This window comes from Puma concolor, chromosome E2, assembly GCF_028749965.1.
Source record: "Puma concolor isolate L17-30 chromosome E2, mPumCon1.1.hap2, whole genome shotgun sequence".
Classification (NCBI taxonomy): domain Eukaryota; kingdom Metazoa; phylum Chordata; class Mammalia; order Carnivora; family Felidae; genus Puma; species Puma concolor.
The window spans coordinates 50,401,567-50,415,132 of record NC_141681.1 but is presented as its reverse complement, the minus strand read 5'-3'; the positions used below and the strand labels follow the sequence as shown (position 1 = coordinate 50,415,132).

General features: G+C 42.0%; 1 pseudogene; it reads left to right on the top strand.

Annotated features, from left to right (window-relative positions):
* Window positions 1-5,626: 5,626 nt before the first annotated feature.
* On the top strand, window positions 5,627-8,586 carry LOC112851350 (elongation factor 1-alpha 1 pseudogene; annotated as a pseudogene).
* The last annotated feature ends 4,980 nt before the right edge of the window (window positions 8,587-13,566 follow it).

The following is a 13,566-nucleotide window of genomic DNA, read 5'->3' as shown; positions in this document are numbered from 1 at the left end:
CTTTTCATGGGCCTGTTGGCCATCTGGATGTCTTCTTTAGAGAAGTGTCTATTCATGCTTTCTGCCCATTTCTTCACTGGATTATTTGTTTTTCAGGTGTGGAGTTTGGTGAGTTCTTTATAGATTTTGGATACTAGCCCTTTGTCCAATATGTCACTTGCAAATATCTTTTCCCATTCCGTTGGTTGCCTTTTAGTTGTCCATCAACTGATGAATGGATAAAGAAGTTGTGGTTTATATACACAATGGAATACTATATGGCAATGAGAAAGAATGAAATATGGCCTTTTGTAGCAACGTGGATGGAACTGGAGAGTGTTATGCTAAGTGAAATAAGTCATACAGAGAAAGACAGATAACAATATGTTTTCACTCTTATGTGGATCCTGAGAAACTTAACAGAAGACCATGGAGGAGGGGAAGGAAAAAAAAAAGTTAGAGAGGGAGGGAGCCAAACCATAAGAGACTCTTAAAAACTGAGAACAATCTGAGGGTTGATGGGGGGTGGGAGGGAGGGGAGGCTGGGTGATGGGTACTGAAGAGGGCACCTGTTGGGATGAGCACTGGGTGTTGTATGGAAACCAATTTAACAATAAATTTCATTTAAGGAAGGAAGGAAGGAAGGAAGGAAGGAAGGAAGGAAGGAAGGAAGGAAGGAAGAAAAATTAATACCCATTCTTCTCAAATTATTCCAAAAAAAGTTGAATAAGATGAAATACTTCCAAACTCATTTTACAAAGCCAGCATTATCTTGATACCAAAGCCAAAAAAAAAAAAAAATACAAAAAAAAAAAATTAAAGGCCAATATCCCTGATGAACATAGATGTAAAAATCTTCAGCAAAATATTAGCAACCTGAATTCAACAATACATTAAAAGGATCATACACCATGACCAGGTGGGATTTATTCCAGGGATGCAAGAATGGTTTAATATCCACAAATCAATTGATATGATACACCACGTTAACAAAATGAAAGAAAAAAATCATATGAACATCTCCATAGATACAGAAAAACCATGTGACAAAATTCAACATCCATTTATACTAAAAATTCTCAAAACAAAGTGGGTTTAGAATAAACATACCTCACCATAATAAAGGCCATAGATGACAAACCCACAACTAACATTATACTCAGTGGTGAAGAGCTGAAAGTTTTTTCTCTAAGAAAAACAAGATAAGGATGACCCTCTCACCACTTTAATTAAACACAGTATTGGAAGTCCTAGCCACAATTAGGCAAGAAAAAGACATAAAAGGCATCTGGATTGGAAAGGAAGTAAAATTATCACTATTTGCAGATGACATGATACTATATATAGAAAACCCAAGAGACTCCACAAAATAAAACCCTATTACAAATAATAAATGAAGGGGTGTCTGAGTGGCTTAACCATCCAACTCTTGATTTCAGCTCAGGTCGTGATCTCATTGTTCATGAGTTCAAACCCACTTCAGGCTCTGCACTGTCAGCTTGAGATTCTCTCTCTCTCTCTCTCTCTGCCCCTCCTTCTCTCATGCTCTCTCTCCCTCTCTCTCTCAAAATAAATAACTAAACTTTAAAAAAAAGAAAATCACAAATGAATTCAGTAAAGTTGCAGGATAAAAAATTAATATACAGAAATATGCTTCATTTCTGTATACTAATAATGAACTATCAAAATGGCATATATACAATGCCATTTACAATTGTATCCAAAAAAATAAAATGCCTAGGAATCAATTTAACCAAGGAGGTGGAAGACCTGTACCTTGAAAATATAAGACATTGATGAAAGAAATTGAAAACAACACAAATAAATGAGAAGATATACCATGTTCATAGATGAGAAGAACTGATATTGTTAAAATGTCCATACTATTCAAAGCAACCTACAGATTCAATGCAATTTCTATCAAAATACCAATGGCATTTTTCACAGAACTAGAACAAATAATCCTAAAATCTGTATGGAACCACAAAAGACCCTGAACGGCCAAAGCGATCTTGAGAAAGAACAAAGATGGAGATGTCCCATGCCCTGATTTCAAACTATACTACAAAGCTATAGTAATTCAAACAGTGTGGTGCTGGCAAAAAACAGACACATAGATCAATGGATCAGAATAGAGAGCCCAGAAATAAATCCACACTTATCTGGCCAATTAATCTATGACAAATTGAGCAAGAACATACAGTGTGGGGGGTACAGGGGAATGGTCTCCTCAATAAATGGTGTTGGGGAAACCTGGACCACTACATCCAAAAAGAATGAAACCAGACCGCTGTCTAATACTATATACCAAAATAAATTGAAAATGGATTAAACACTTAAATTTAAGACCTGAAACCATAAAACTCGTAGAAGAAAGCATACACAGTAAGCTCTTTAACATCAGTCTAAGCAATATTTTTTTGGATATGTTTCCTCATGGAAGCACAACAAAAGCAAAAATAAACAAATGGGACTGCATCAAACTAAAACGCTTTTGCGTATGAAGGAAACCATCAACAAAATGAAAAAGCAACCTACGAAACAGGAGAAGATACTGGCAAATGATATACCCAATAAGGAGCTGATACTCAAAATATTTAAATAATTTATATAACTCAATAACAAAAACCAAACAACCTGGTTAAAAATGGGTGAAGGACCTGAATAGACATTGTTCCAGAGAAGACATACAGATGGCCAACAGATACGTCCAAAGATGCTCAACATCACTCACCATCAGGGAAATGCAAATCAAAACCACAATAAGATACGACCTCACCCCTGTCAGGATGGCTATTACCAAAAAGACAAGAAGTAGCAAGTGGTGGCAAGGATGTGGAAAAAAGGGAACCCTCATGCACTATTGGTAGGGATAGTAAATTAATGTAAATTGGTGCAGCCACTATGGAAAACAGTATGAAGCTTCCTCAAAAAATTAAAAATAGAATTACCATACATACAATCAAAAAAAAAAAAAAAAAAAAGAATTGCCACATAATCCAGCGATTCCATTTCTGGGTATTTATCTGAAGAAAACAAAGACACTAAATTGCAACCCTAAGTTAACTGAAGCACTATTTACAGTAGTGAAGATATGGAAGCATTTAAGTGGCCATTTATAGATGAACAGATAAAGAAGATGTGGTGTGTATATACAATAGAATATTACTCAACTGTAAAAAAAAGTGAATGAAATCTTGCCATTTGCGACAACATGGATGGAACTAAAGGGTAGTAGGGTAAGTGAAATAAGTAAGACAGAGAGACAAATACCGTATGATTTCACTTACATGTGGAATCTAAAAACAAAACAAACAAAACAGAAACAGACTCATAGATACAGAGAACAAATTGGTGGTTGCCAGAGGGCGGGGGAACAAGGGAAATACATAAAAGAGATGAAGAGGTAAAAACTCCCAGTTATAGGGACACCTGGGTGGCTCAATCAGTTAAGCGGCCGACTTGGGCTCAGGTCATGATCTCGCGGTCTGTGAGTTCGAGCCCCGTAGTGGGCTCTGTGCTGGCAGCTCAGAGCCTGGAGCCTGCTTCAGATTCTGTCTCCTTCCCTCTCTCTCTCTCTGCCCCTCCCCTGCTCATGCTCTGTCTGTCTCTCTCTCTCTCAAAAACAAACATTAAAAAAATTTTTTTTAAACTTCCAGTTACAAAATAAATAAGGGGAATGTAATATATAGCACAGAAAATACAGTTGATAATAATAAATTTGGTGACAGAGGGTAAGTAGAAATAGTGTGGTAATCATTTCAGAATATATAAAGCTATGGAAACGCTGACTTGCACACCTGAAACTAATATAATATTGTATGTCAATTATAATTCAATTGAAAAACATTAAAACTAAATTATCTAGAAATAAATATAAAGGGAGATAGGCAAGGCCTACAGTAAATGCTATAAAATGCTGGCTTTGAAAAATTGAAGACAAGGGGCGCCTGGGTGGCGCAGTCGGTTAAGCGTCCGACTTCAGCCAGGTCACGATCTCGCGGTCCGTGAGTTCGAGCCCCGCGTCAGGCCCTGGGCTGATGGCTCGGAGCCTGGAGCCTGTTTCTGATTCTGTGTCTCCCTCTCTCTCTGCCCCTCCCCCGTTCATGCTCTGTCTCTCTCTGTCCCAAAAATAAATAAAAAACGTTGAAAAAAAAATTTAAAAAAAATAAAAAAAAAGAAAAATTGAAGACAAATATGTAGAGAGATATATCATACTCATGGACTGGAGACTCTGCACTGTTAGCCCGTCAACTCTCTCCAAAGGAATCTATAGATTCAACACAATTCCAATAAAAATCCCAGCTAGCTTTTAAAAATATAAGTTGATAATTCTAAAATATATATGGAAAGTCTCAGAATAACTGACAGTCTTTTTTTTTTTTTTTTTTAGTGTTTATTTATTTTTGAGAGAGAGAGAGAGAGAGAGAGAGGCACTGAGTGTGAGCAGGGGAGGGGGAGAGAGAGAGGGAGACACAGACTCCAAAGCAGGCTCCAGGCTCTGAGTTGTCAGCACAGAGACTGACGAGGGGCTCGGACACATGAACCGTGAGATCGTGACCTGGGCTGAAGTGGAACTCTCAACCAACTGTTGAGGCACCCCAGCCCTGACAGTCTTGAAGAAACATACTGCTTTATTTCAAGACTTATTCTAAAGCTACGCTAATTAAGTCAGTATGGTAAAGACCTAACGATAAACAAATGTATCAGTGGAATAAACCACATAACAGTGAATATGCCCTAGTACAACCAAACAGAACCAATACCGGCCACAGAGCTGTGCAATGTCCCCTGCATTGTCTGGTGATAACCCTTTCGTTGCTGGGTTGTGAGGACGCCCAGAGTGGCTGGTGAGGAGCTAACAAGCTGGATGGAGTTGGGGGGTTTGGGAAGGAGCACTGGACTGCCTGCTGAGAGCTGCAGGGTCTTCAAGGAGACCAGTCTGGGTGGCGTGAACATGGCCACGGAAGTTGGGGAGAGAGAGACAAGAGTAGATTTGTGAGATAGAGCAAATAAAAATACAGGACACCTAATAAAATTTGAGTTTCAGATAAATAGTGTAAGTATGCACCGTAAAATATTTGGGACATACTTACACTATAAATTATCTGCTGTTGACCAGAAACTCAGATTTAAATTAGCATCCTATATTTCATCTGGCAACCTCAGGTGGAGGCAGTGGAATGGACCCAGGAAAGAAGGGCCAGGAAATGACAGGCAGGGGAAGAGGGGGGCTGGAAGGTCAGTTGGAGAGAGTGGGAAGCTTGGGAAAAGCAAAAAGAAAGAGGTGGGAAAAAAGGGGTGGGAGTGGAAGCAAGGCTGGGGAAATAGTTCTAGAACTGAGACAGAGGTAGGGGGAAGAAAGCTGTGGTAGGGGGAAGGGGCACAAGGGGAGTAAGGGAATCTATGATGGGGAGAGGTGGAAGGGCCAAGAAAGAGTAAGCAATGGAGAGCCTTGGAAAAGGCAGAGAAGTTTGGAATATAGAGGGAGCTTGGCATATCCAGAAGGTTATGGATACAAACGGAGGAATCCAGGGGTAAGGGAGACTCTTCTGAGGGTTCCTCCTAGCATTCACCTGAGATCCTCTGGTCCCTCCACACACCAGTGCAGACTGGGGGTGGGTGTATACACTGGTGTGGCCAGAACATGGCCAAGTCCCCCCTAAAGTTCAGCCATCTCTGCTCCTACAAGGAGAACCTGTGACTCCACCCCTCATCCTGACCCATTCCTGGAGATCCTGGAAGGTCAAAGAGGGCAGGGCTCCTAGAATGCAGCAACTCCTGCCCTCTCCCACATCCAAAGGGAGAAAAAGAACTCAGGGAAGAGGAAGGATTCTCTTAAGGACACAGTAAATGCAGAGTAGAGCCTGCATCTCTTGTCACACACCTGATCACCTTCCAATAATTCTTTCCACTTTGATTGCCTACCCCTAACCCCAAACACACCTTTAGATGGTCCTAAAATTCACTCTTATCTAATTTCCAAGTCCTGCTACTCCTGGCTATGGATCTCTTCCTAGAAGCCTTCTGACTGTCTTCCACTTTGTTATCAGTCGATTCTCCCCCAACACCTGTCCCACTTGTGTGTGGCTTTCCACAGTCACCATGTACAGTTGTTCATGTTGGACACTGTACAAGAGCCTTATACTTCAAGAGGTGCCATTCACATCACAGACATCTTAATTATTTTGAAACCATTTTTTGGTAAATATTTGTGTCTTTTGTTATTCTTTTGCTGACTGCAAAGTAAATTATAATTTATTGCAATCATACTCCAGCAGATGGCAGCAAAGTGTCTTGGTCCAACATGGTTGGTAGCTACCACTTAGGAGAAATCAGCTTGAAAATGGAAGGACCTTGGAGCACCTGGGTGGCTCAGGTCATGATCTCAGGGTCATGAAATCAAGCCCTGTGTCAGGCTCCACAATGGGCATGGAGCCTGCTTAAGATTCTCTCTTCCTCTCTCTCCGCCCCTTTCCCCAATTCCTTCTCTCTCTCTGTCTCTCTCTCAAAAAAAAAAAAAAAAAAAAAAAAGGAAATACCTTGTATGGTGACACATGTAAACTGGATTTCTGGTGATCATTTTGCAATACATACAAATATTTTTTAAGTTTATTTATTTATTTTGAGAGAGACAGCAGGGGAGGGGCAAAGAAAGAGGGAGAGAGAGAATCCCAAGCAGGCTCCAAGTTGTCAGTGCGGAGCCTGATGTGGGGCTTGAACTCAAGAACCATGAGATCATGACCTGAGCCAAAATCAAGAGTCAGATGCTTAACCATACAACCCACCCAGGTGCCCTGCAATATATAAAAATATTGAATCATTGTGTTTTACACCTGAAACTAATATAATGTATGTCAATTACACCTCAATAAAAAGGAATAAAAATAAATTAATAAAAACAAAAATGTTTTAAATACTCACAAAAAAAGAAAGGAAATGGAAAGACATTGTTGATCTCATATAATCTAAAATAGCCTGTGCTTCTGAACAAGGATTTGCTTTTCACCTGACGTGCACAGCATTTTTTTTTTAACCCCCTTTTTTCCATAGTGGTTTTGCCACCAGAACGCAGGTATGAAAACCACCACTAAACCTAAACCGAAACAGGAAAGGAAAAGGCTCATATCATGTCATTGGGCACGTAGATTTGGGCAAGCCTGCCACTACCGGGCATCTGATCTACAGATGCGATGGGACTGACAAAAGAACTATGGAAAATTTTGAGAAGGAGGCTGCTGAGATGGGGAAGGTTCCTTGACGTATGCCTGGGTCTTGGATAAACGGAAAGCTGAACACGAACGTGGTTATCACCACTGATCGTTCCCTGTGGAAATTTGAGACCAGCGAGTATCATGTGATCATCACTGATGCCCCAGGACACAGAGACCTTATCAAAAACGTTAATTACAGGCACTTCTAGGGCTGGCTGTGCTGTCCCGATTGCTGCTGCTGGTGGCGAATTTGAAGCAGGCATCTCCAAGAATGGGCAGACCCGTCCGTGAGCATGCCCTTCTTCTGGCTTACACGCTGGGCGTGAAACAACGAATTGTTGGTGTTGACAACATTGCTGACAACTGAGCCAGCCTACAGCCAGAAGCGATACGAGGAAATTGTTGAGGAAGTCAGCACCTATATTAAGAAAATTGGCTACAACCCCAGCACAGTTGCATGTTTGCCAGTTTGGGGTTGGAATGGTGACAACGAGCTGGAGCCCGGTCGCTCACAGGCCTTGGTTCAAGAGATGGAAAGTCACCCGCAAAGATGGCAATGCCAGGGGAACCACACTGCTTGAGGCTCTGGATTGCATTCTGCCACCTACTCGTCCAACTGACAAGCCCTGGCGTCTGCCTCTCCAGGATGTCCACATAACTGATGGTATCGGTACTGTCCCTGTGGGCCGAGCGGAGACCGGTGCTCTTAAACCCAGCATGGTGGTCACCTTTGCTCCAGTCAAGGTTACAACCGAAGTAAAGTCTGTTGAAATGCACCATGAAGCTTTGAGCGAGGCTCTTCCTGAGGACAGCGTGGGCTTCAGGGTCAAGAACAAATCTGTTAAAGATGTTCGTCACGGCAGTGTGGCTGGTGACAGCAGACGTGACCCACCGACGGCAGCAGCTGGCTTCACAGCTCAGGTGATTATCCTGAACCATCCGGGCCACATCAGTGCCGGATATGCACCTGTGCTGAACGGTCACACGGCCCACGTTGCTCACAAGTTTGCTGAGCTGAAAGAGAAGATTGATCGTCATTCTGGAAAAAAGTTGGAAGATGGCCCCGAGTTCTTGAAATCTGGTGATGCTGCCTTCGTTGATACGGCTCCTGGCAAGCCTGTGTGTGTTGAGAGCGTCTCTGACTATCCTCCCGGCGGGCGGTTTTTGCTGTTAGTGACGTGAGACAGATGGTTGCTGTGGATGTCATCAAAACAGTGGACAAGAAGGCAGCTGGGGCTGGCAAGGTCACCGAGCCTGGCCAGAAGGCTCAGAAGGCTAAATGAATGGAATCCCCAATAACTGCCGCCCCAGTCTTAATCAGTGGTGGAAAAACGGTCTCAAAACTGTTTGTGTCAGTTCGTCTTTTAAGCTTGATAGTAAGACATTGGTTAATGAGGGGCACCTGGGTGGCTCAGGTGGGTAAGCGTCCAAGTCTTGGTTTCGGCTCAGGTCATGATCTCAGTTTCTGAGTTCGAGCCCCGAATCAGGCCCTGTGCTGGCAGTGCAGAGCCTGTTTGGGACTCTCTCTCTCTCTCTCTCTCTCTCTCTCTCTCTCTCTCTCTCAAAATAAGTAAAGAAACTTAGGGGAAAAAGACTGGTTAATGATAACAATGCATCATAAAACCTTTAGAAGGAAAGGAGAATGTTTTGTGGGTCACTTATGTGTGCGTGGGTTTGTGTGTGTGTGTGGCAGTTTTAAGTTATTAGGTTTTTTAAAATTTTTTTAACGTTTATTTATTTTTGAGAGACAGAGAGTGAACGGGGGAGGGGCAGAGAGACAGGGAGACACAGAATCCAAAGGAGGCTCCAGGCTCCAAGCTGTCAGCACAGAGCCCGATGCAGATCTCGAACCCATGAACTGTGAGATCATGACCTGAGCTGAAGTCAGATGCTTAACCCAACTGAGCCACCCAGTCTCCCCAAGTTATTTGTTTTTAAAATCAGTACTTTTTAGTGGAAGCAATTGAACCAAAAATCTGTCACAGAATTTTGAGAGCCATTAAAACAAAAGTTTAATGAGAAAAAAAAAAATCCCGCTTGGTGGCTGAGCTTTGACCGCGTTCAGCATTTCATACTGCAGTTCATATTTTCTAATTATTTGCCATACCAGACTAGAATTATTGAGTTCCAAACTTAAGTCCACACATCCTTTCACTTGGCATGAATCACTATATAATAATTAATACCCAATTTACCCTTAGTAATGCACAAAGAATGTTTGTGGGTGGAAATTGAAGAGTATTGCTCAACAGTCTGTTAATTATATTATTATAGCAGTTGTTTATTATTGCTTTAACAATTTCATCAGTATAGAAATTAACTATTATTAAGTTTACTGACTTGCCATCTACATATTATTTTAAGATGTTAAGATTCTATGGTAAAATATCAACCCTATTTGACATCTATCAAGAAGGAAAAAAAAATCACGACTGGAAAATGGAAAGCTATCATAAAACTAATTGGATCACAGAATACATTTTTGCAAAAAAAAATAAGGTGGCAGGGAGAAAAAAATTTTCCACAGCAGCTATTTCAGCACAATGTAGCTAAATGCAAAGTTATTAATGATTGGCATGAATTTATCTCCTACCCTTATACAAACTGTGAAGGAAAAATGTCAAGAAATGAGTGGAAGGGGGGAAATGAAAAATCCTTTCATTAATATGCTTTTTGCCAATCCAACCATCTAATTCAGATATTAGACTCCTAAGTTTAAGTTTTTAAAATGTCAATTTTAATATTGGTCTCAAAATATTAAATAAAATTTAACAATTTTAATATGTTTGAATATTAAACACTTAAGCTCTTAAAAATTATTCACCTTGGGGCGCCTGGGTGGCGCAGTCGGTTAAGCGTCCGACTTCAGCCAGGTCACGATCTCGCGGTCCGTGAGTTCGAGCCCCGCGTCGGGCTCTGGGCTGATGGCTCAGAGCCTGGAGCCTGTTTCCGATTCTGTGTCTCCCTCTCTCTCTGCCCCTCTCCCGTTCATGCTCTGTCTCTCTCTGTCCCAAAAATAAAATAAATGTTAAAAAAAAAAAAAAATTATTCACCTTAAGGGGTGCCTGGGTGGCTCAGTCGGTTCAGCATCTGATTCTTGATCTCAGCTCAAGCTATGATCTCACGGTTTGTGAGTTTGAGCCCCGCATGGGGCTCTGCACTGACAGGGCAGAGCCTGCTTGGGACTTTCTCTTTCCCTCTCTCCACCTCTCCCTCTCTCTCTCTCTTAAAATAAATAAATAAGCATAAAAACATTAAAAAATTTAAATTATTCACTTTAAGTAAAAAATTTTAACTTTTGAAGGACATAGTGGTAGACAGAAACAGGATTTCTAAGACCTGTTCAGGAATGAAGGCCTTGCCTCTCTCAGTGGCTGTTCCCACGGGGATTACCTCAGCTACTGAGAGCTCCCCTGGGGTGGACCTAGACTTTGTTGAGAATGAATTACAGCTCAACTTCTCCCTCTGTCCAGTCCTGCTCCTTCACCTCCCTTCCACGATTGTTGGTCCCAAGGTCCTGAGCACTGACCTCTGTCTCGGTGTCTTGTCTGCCAAACAGCCATGCAAAGACTGGCAACATTGATCACATATTTGAAACTACGAAAGTGAGGGCACGATAGTGCGCATTACTCAAAGCTATGATCTGATTTATTATATATCCAACGGAGTTCAAAGCAGGGTCCCCAACAGACGTTTGTACGCCCGTGTTTGCGGCAGCATTATGCACAATGATAGCCAAGAGGCTGAAACAATCTGTGTGCACACGGACAGATGCATGCATGAACAGAACGTGGTATATACATACAATGGAATGTTATTCGGGGAGCCTGGGTGGCTGAGTCGGTGAAACATCCAACTTCGGCTGAGGTCATGATCTCATGGTTTATGGGTTTGAGCCCCAGGTCGGGCTCTGTGCTGACAGCTCAGAGCCTGGAGCCTGTTTCAGATTCTGGGTCTCCCTCTCTCTCTCTGCCCCTCCCCCACTCACACCTGCATCTCTCTTTCAAAAATAAATCAACATTTAAATAAATAAATAAATAAATAAATAAACATTAAAAAAGCAATGGAATGTTATTCAACCTTAAAAAGGAAGGAAATTCTGATACGTGCTACAACGTGGATGAACCCTGAAAACAGGCTAAATGAAGTAAGCCAGTCACAAAAAGACAAATATTAATGATTCCACTTAGATGAGGTATTGAATTTCCATTCAAATTAATTCATAGGAACAAAGTAGAATGGCGGTTGCCAGGGGCTGAGGGGAGGGGGCTGGGGGAGATGCTATTCAACAGGTATAGTTTAATCTCATCCCGATGGAAGACGAGTAAGTTCTAGAAATCTGCTGTAGGACATTGTGACAATACTGTATTGTACACTTAATGTGGCAATCCTCAGGCAACCCCTCCCCCCAATCTAGGGACATACTAATATGGCACATACTCATCAGGACCAAAGTGGCTCCAAAGACAAGGTCTAGAGTTTCAGTTTTGCAAGATACAAAAGCCCAGGAGATCGGTTGCACAACCACATGAATAACTACACTTAACACTGCTGAGCTGTAAAAAACAAAAAAAATAAATAAGATCGGATATGAAGAAACTATACACTGATGCTGCAGGCAGCATCTCTGTGAAAATAGAGGAAAATATAGGCACACAATGTACATGAGTCCATTTTTGGCGAAGCAGCGACGTGGGCTCCAGGGCAAAGCTCCACAATTCTGACAACTTATGGAAAAAACGTTTATGCGGAACATAAAGATTGGTCACATGTGGTATTGCACATTATCTAGGCGATGACATTTAAAAAAACATTATAATCATAGCATGTTTGACCAATGAAATCATTTTGAATAAGATAAGGAATACTGTTGCTCAATTATTTTGCTGACAAAGCCTGCTTGTAGTTAACAGATCAGTTAGTAATGGTTGCTAGATGAGCAGATTTCCAGACTGCACCAATTCCTAGATGTAGGAAAATTAGGGAATTTTGTCCACTTTGGGGAGATAGTTGATGGCACATTTACTAACCTGCTTAAGGAAACCAACTTTGGTTGAGGTGTGTCAGGGGGATCATTTGAGAGGCCAGATATTTGCATATGTGCACGGAAATGGAAAGGTGCATGCAAGTTTACAGAATACAACAGAAGATCCTGGAAAACATTCTAAGACATTCAACAGGAACTGCGGACACGCAAACACCAGGTAGTTGAGGACATCCAGACAGTGCTCTAGTAGGCATCTAGAGGTGGGGCTGAGACTCGGGAACACCTCCTGACTTGCCTCCTTTCTCTCTCCTTAGAGGAATAAATCCAACTGGACAATAAATAATGCAGCAAAAATTTCTTTTTTAAAAACATTTTTTGAATGTTTATTTTTGAGAGAGAAAGAGAGAGCACAAACAGAGGAGGGGCAGGGAGGGAGGGAGGCACAGAATCCGAAGCAGGCTCCAGGCTCTGAAGCAGGCTCCAGGCTCTGAGCTGTCAGCACAGAGCCCGACGCGGGGCTCGAACTCACCAACCGAGAGATCATAACCTGAGCCGAAGTCAGACGCTCAACCGACTGAGCCACCCAGGCACCCCAAAAATTTCTTCTGTATTACGGAATTTTTAAAAGATTTTATTTATTTTTTAAGCTTATTTATTTATTTTTTGAGAGAGAGAGTGCGAGCAGAGGAGGAGTAGAGAGGGGAGGGGAGAGAGAATCCCAAGCAGGCTTGACGCTGAGCCCACAGAGCCCAACGCGGGGCTCGATCTCGTGAACCGTGAGATCATAACCTGAGTCGAAATCAAGAGTGGACACTCAACCAACTGAGGCACCTAGGTGCCCCTAAGGTTTCATCTTTTAAGTAATCTCTACACCCAACATGCGGCTCAGAGTTACAACCCCAAGATCAAAATCGCGTGCTCTACCAACGGAGCCAGGCTACTACTGAAATTTTAAATATCATTCAAGCACTCTACGACCACTTTTCAGCTTCTAATAAACGTGGGAATATACTGAAAATACGTGTATTGAAAATAAATTTGAAACTGTTCAGCATGCAAAGAGAAAGTTGATTTGGTGGCGTCATAGTATTAGGAAATCAATTCTCAGTAGCAAGCAACAGCCTTTTAGAAATTGTTCATAACATTCGTGAAGACCTGCAACCTGGAACATAAGCCAAAGGTACACTTTGAAAATCATCTACTCTTGGGGCACCTGGGTGGCTCAGTAGGCTGGGTGGCCGACTTTGGCTCAGGTCATGATCCTGCAGTTCGCGGGTTCAAGCCCCACGTCGGGCTCTGTGCTGACAGCTTGGAGCCTGGAGCCTGTTTTGGATTCTGTGTCTTCCTCTCTCTTTGCCCCTCCCCTGCTTGTGCTCTGTCTCTCTC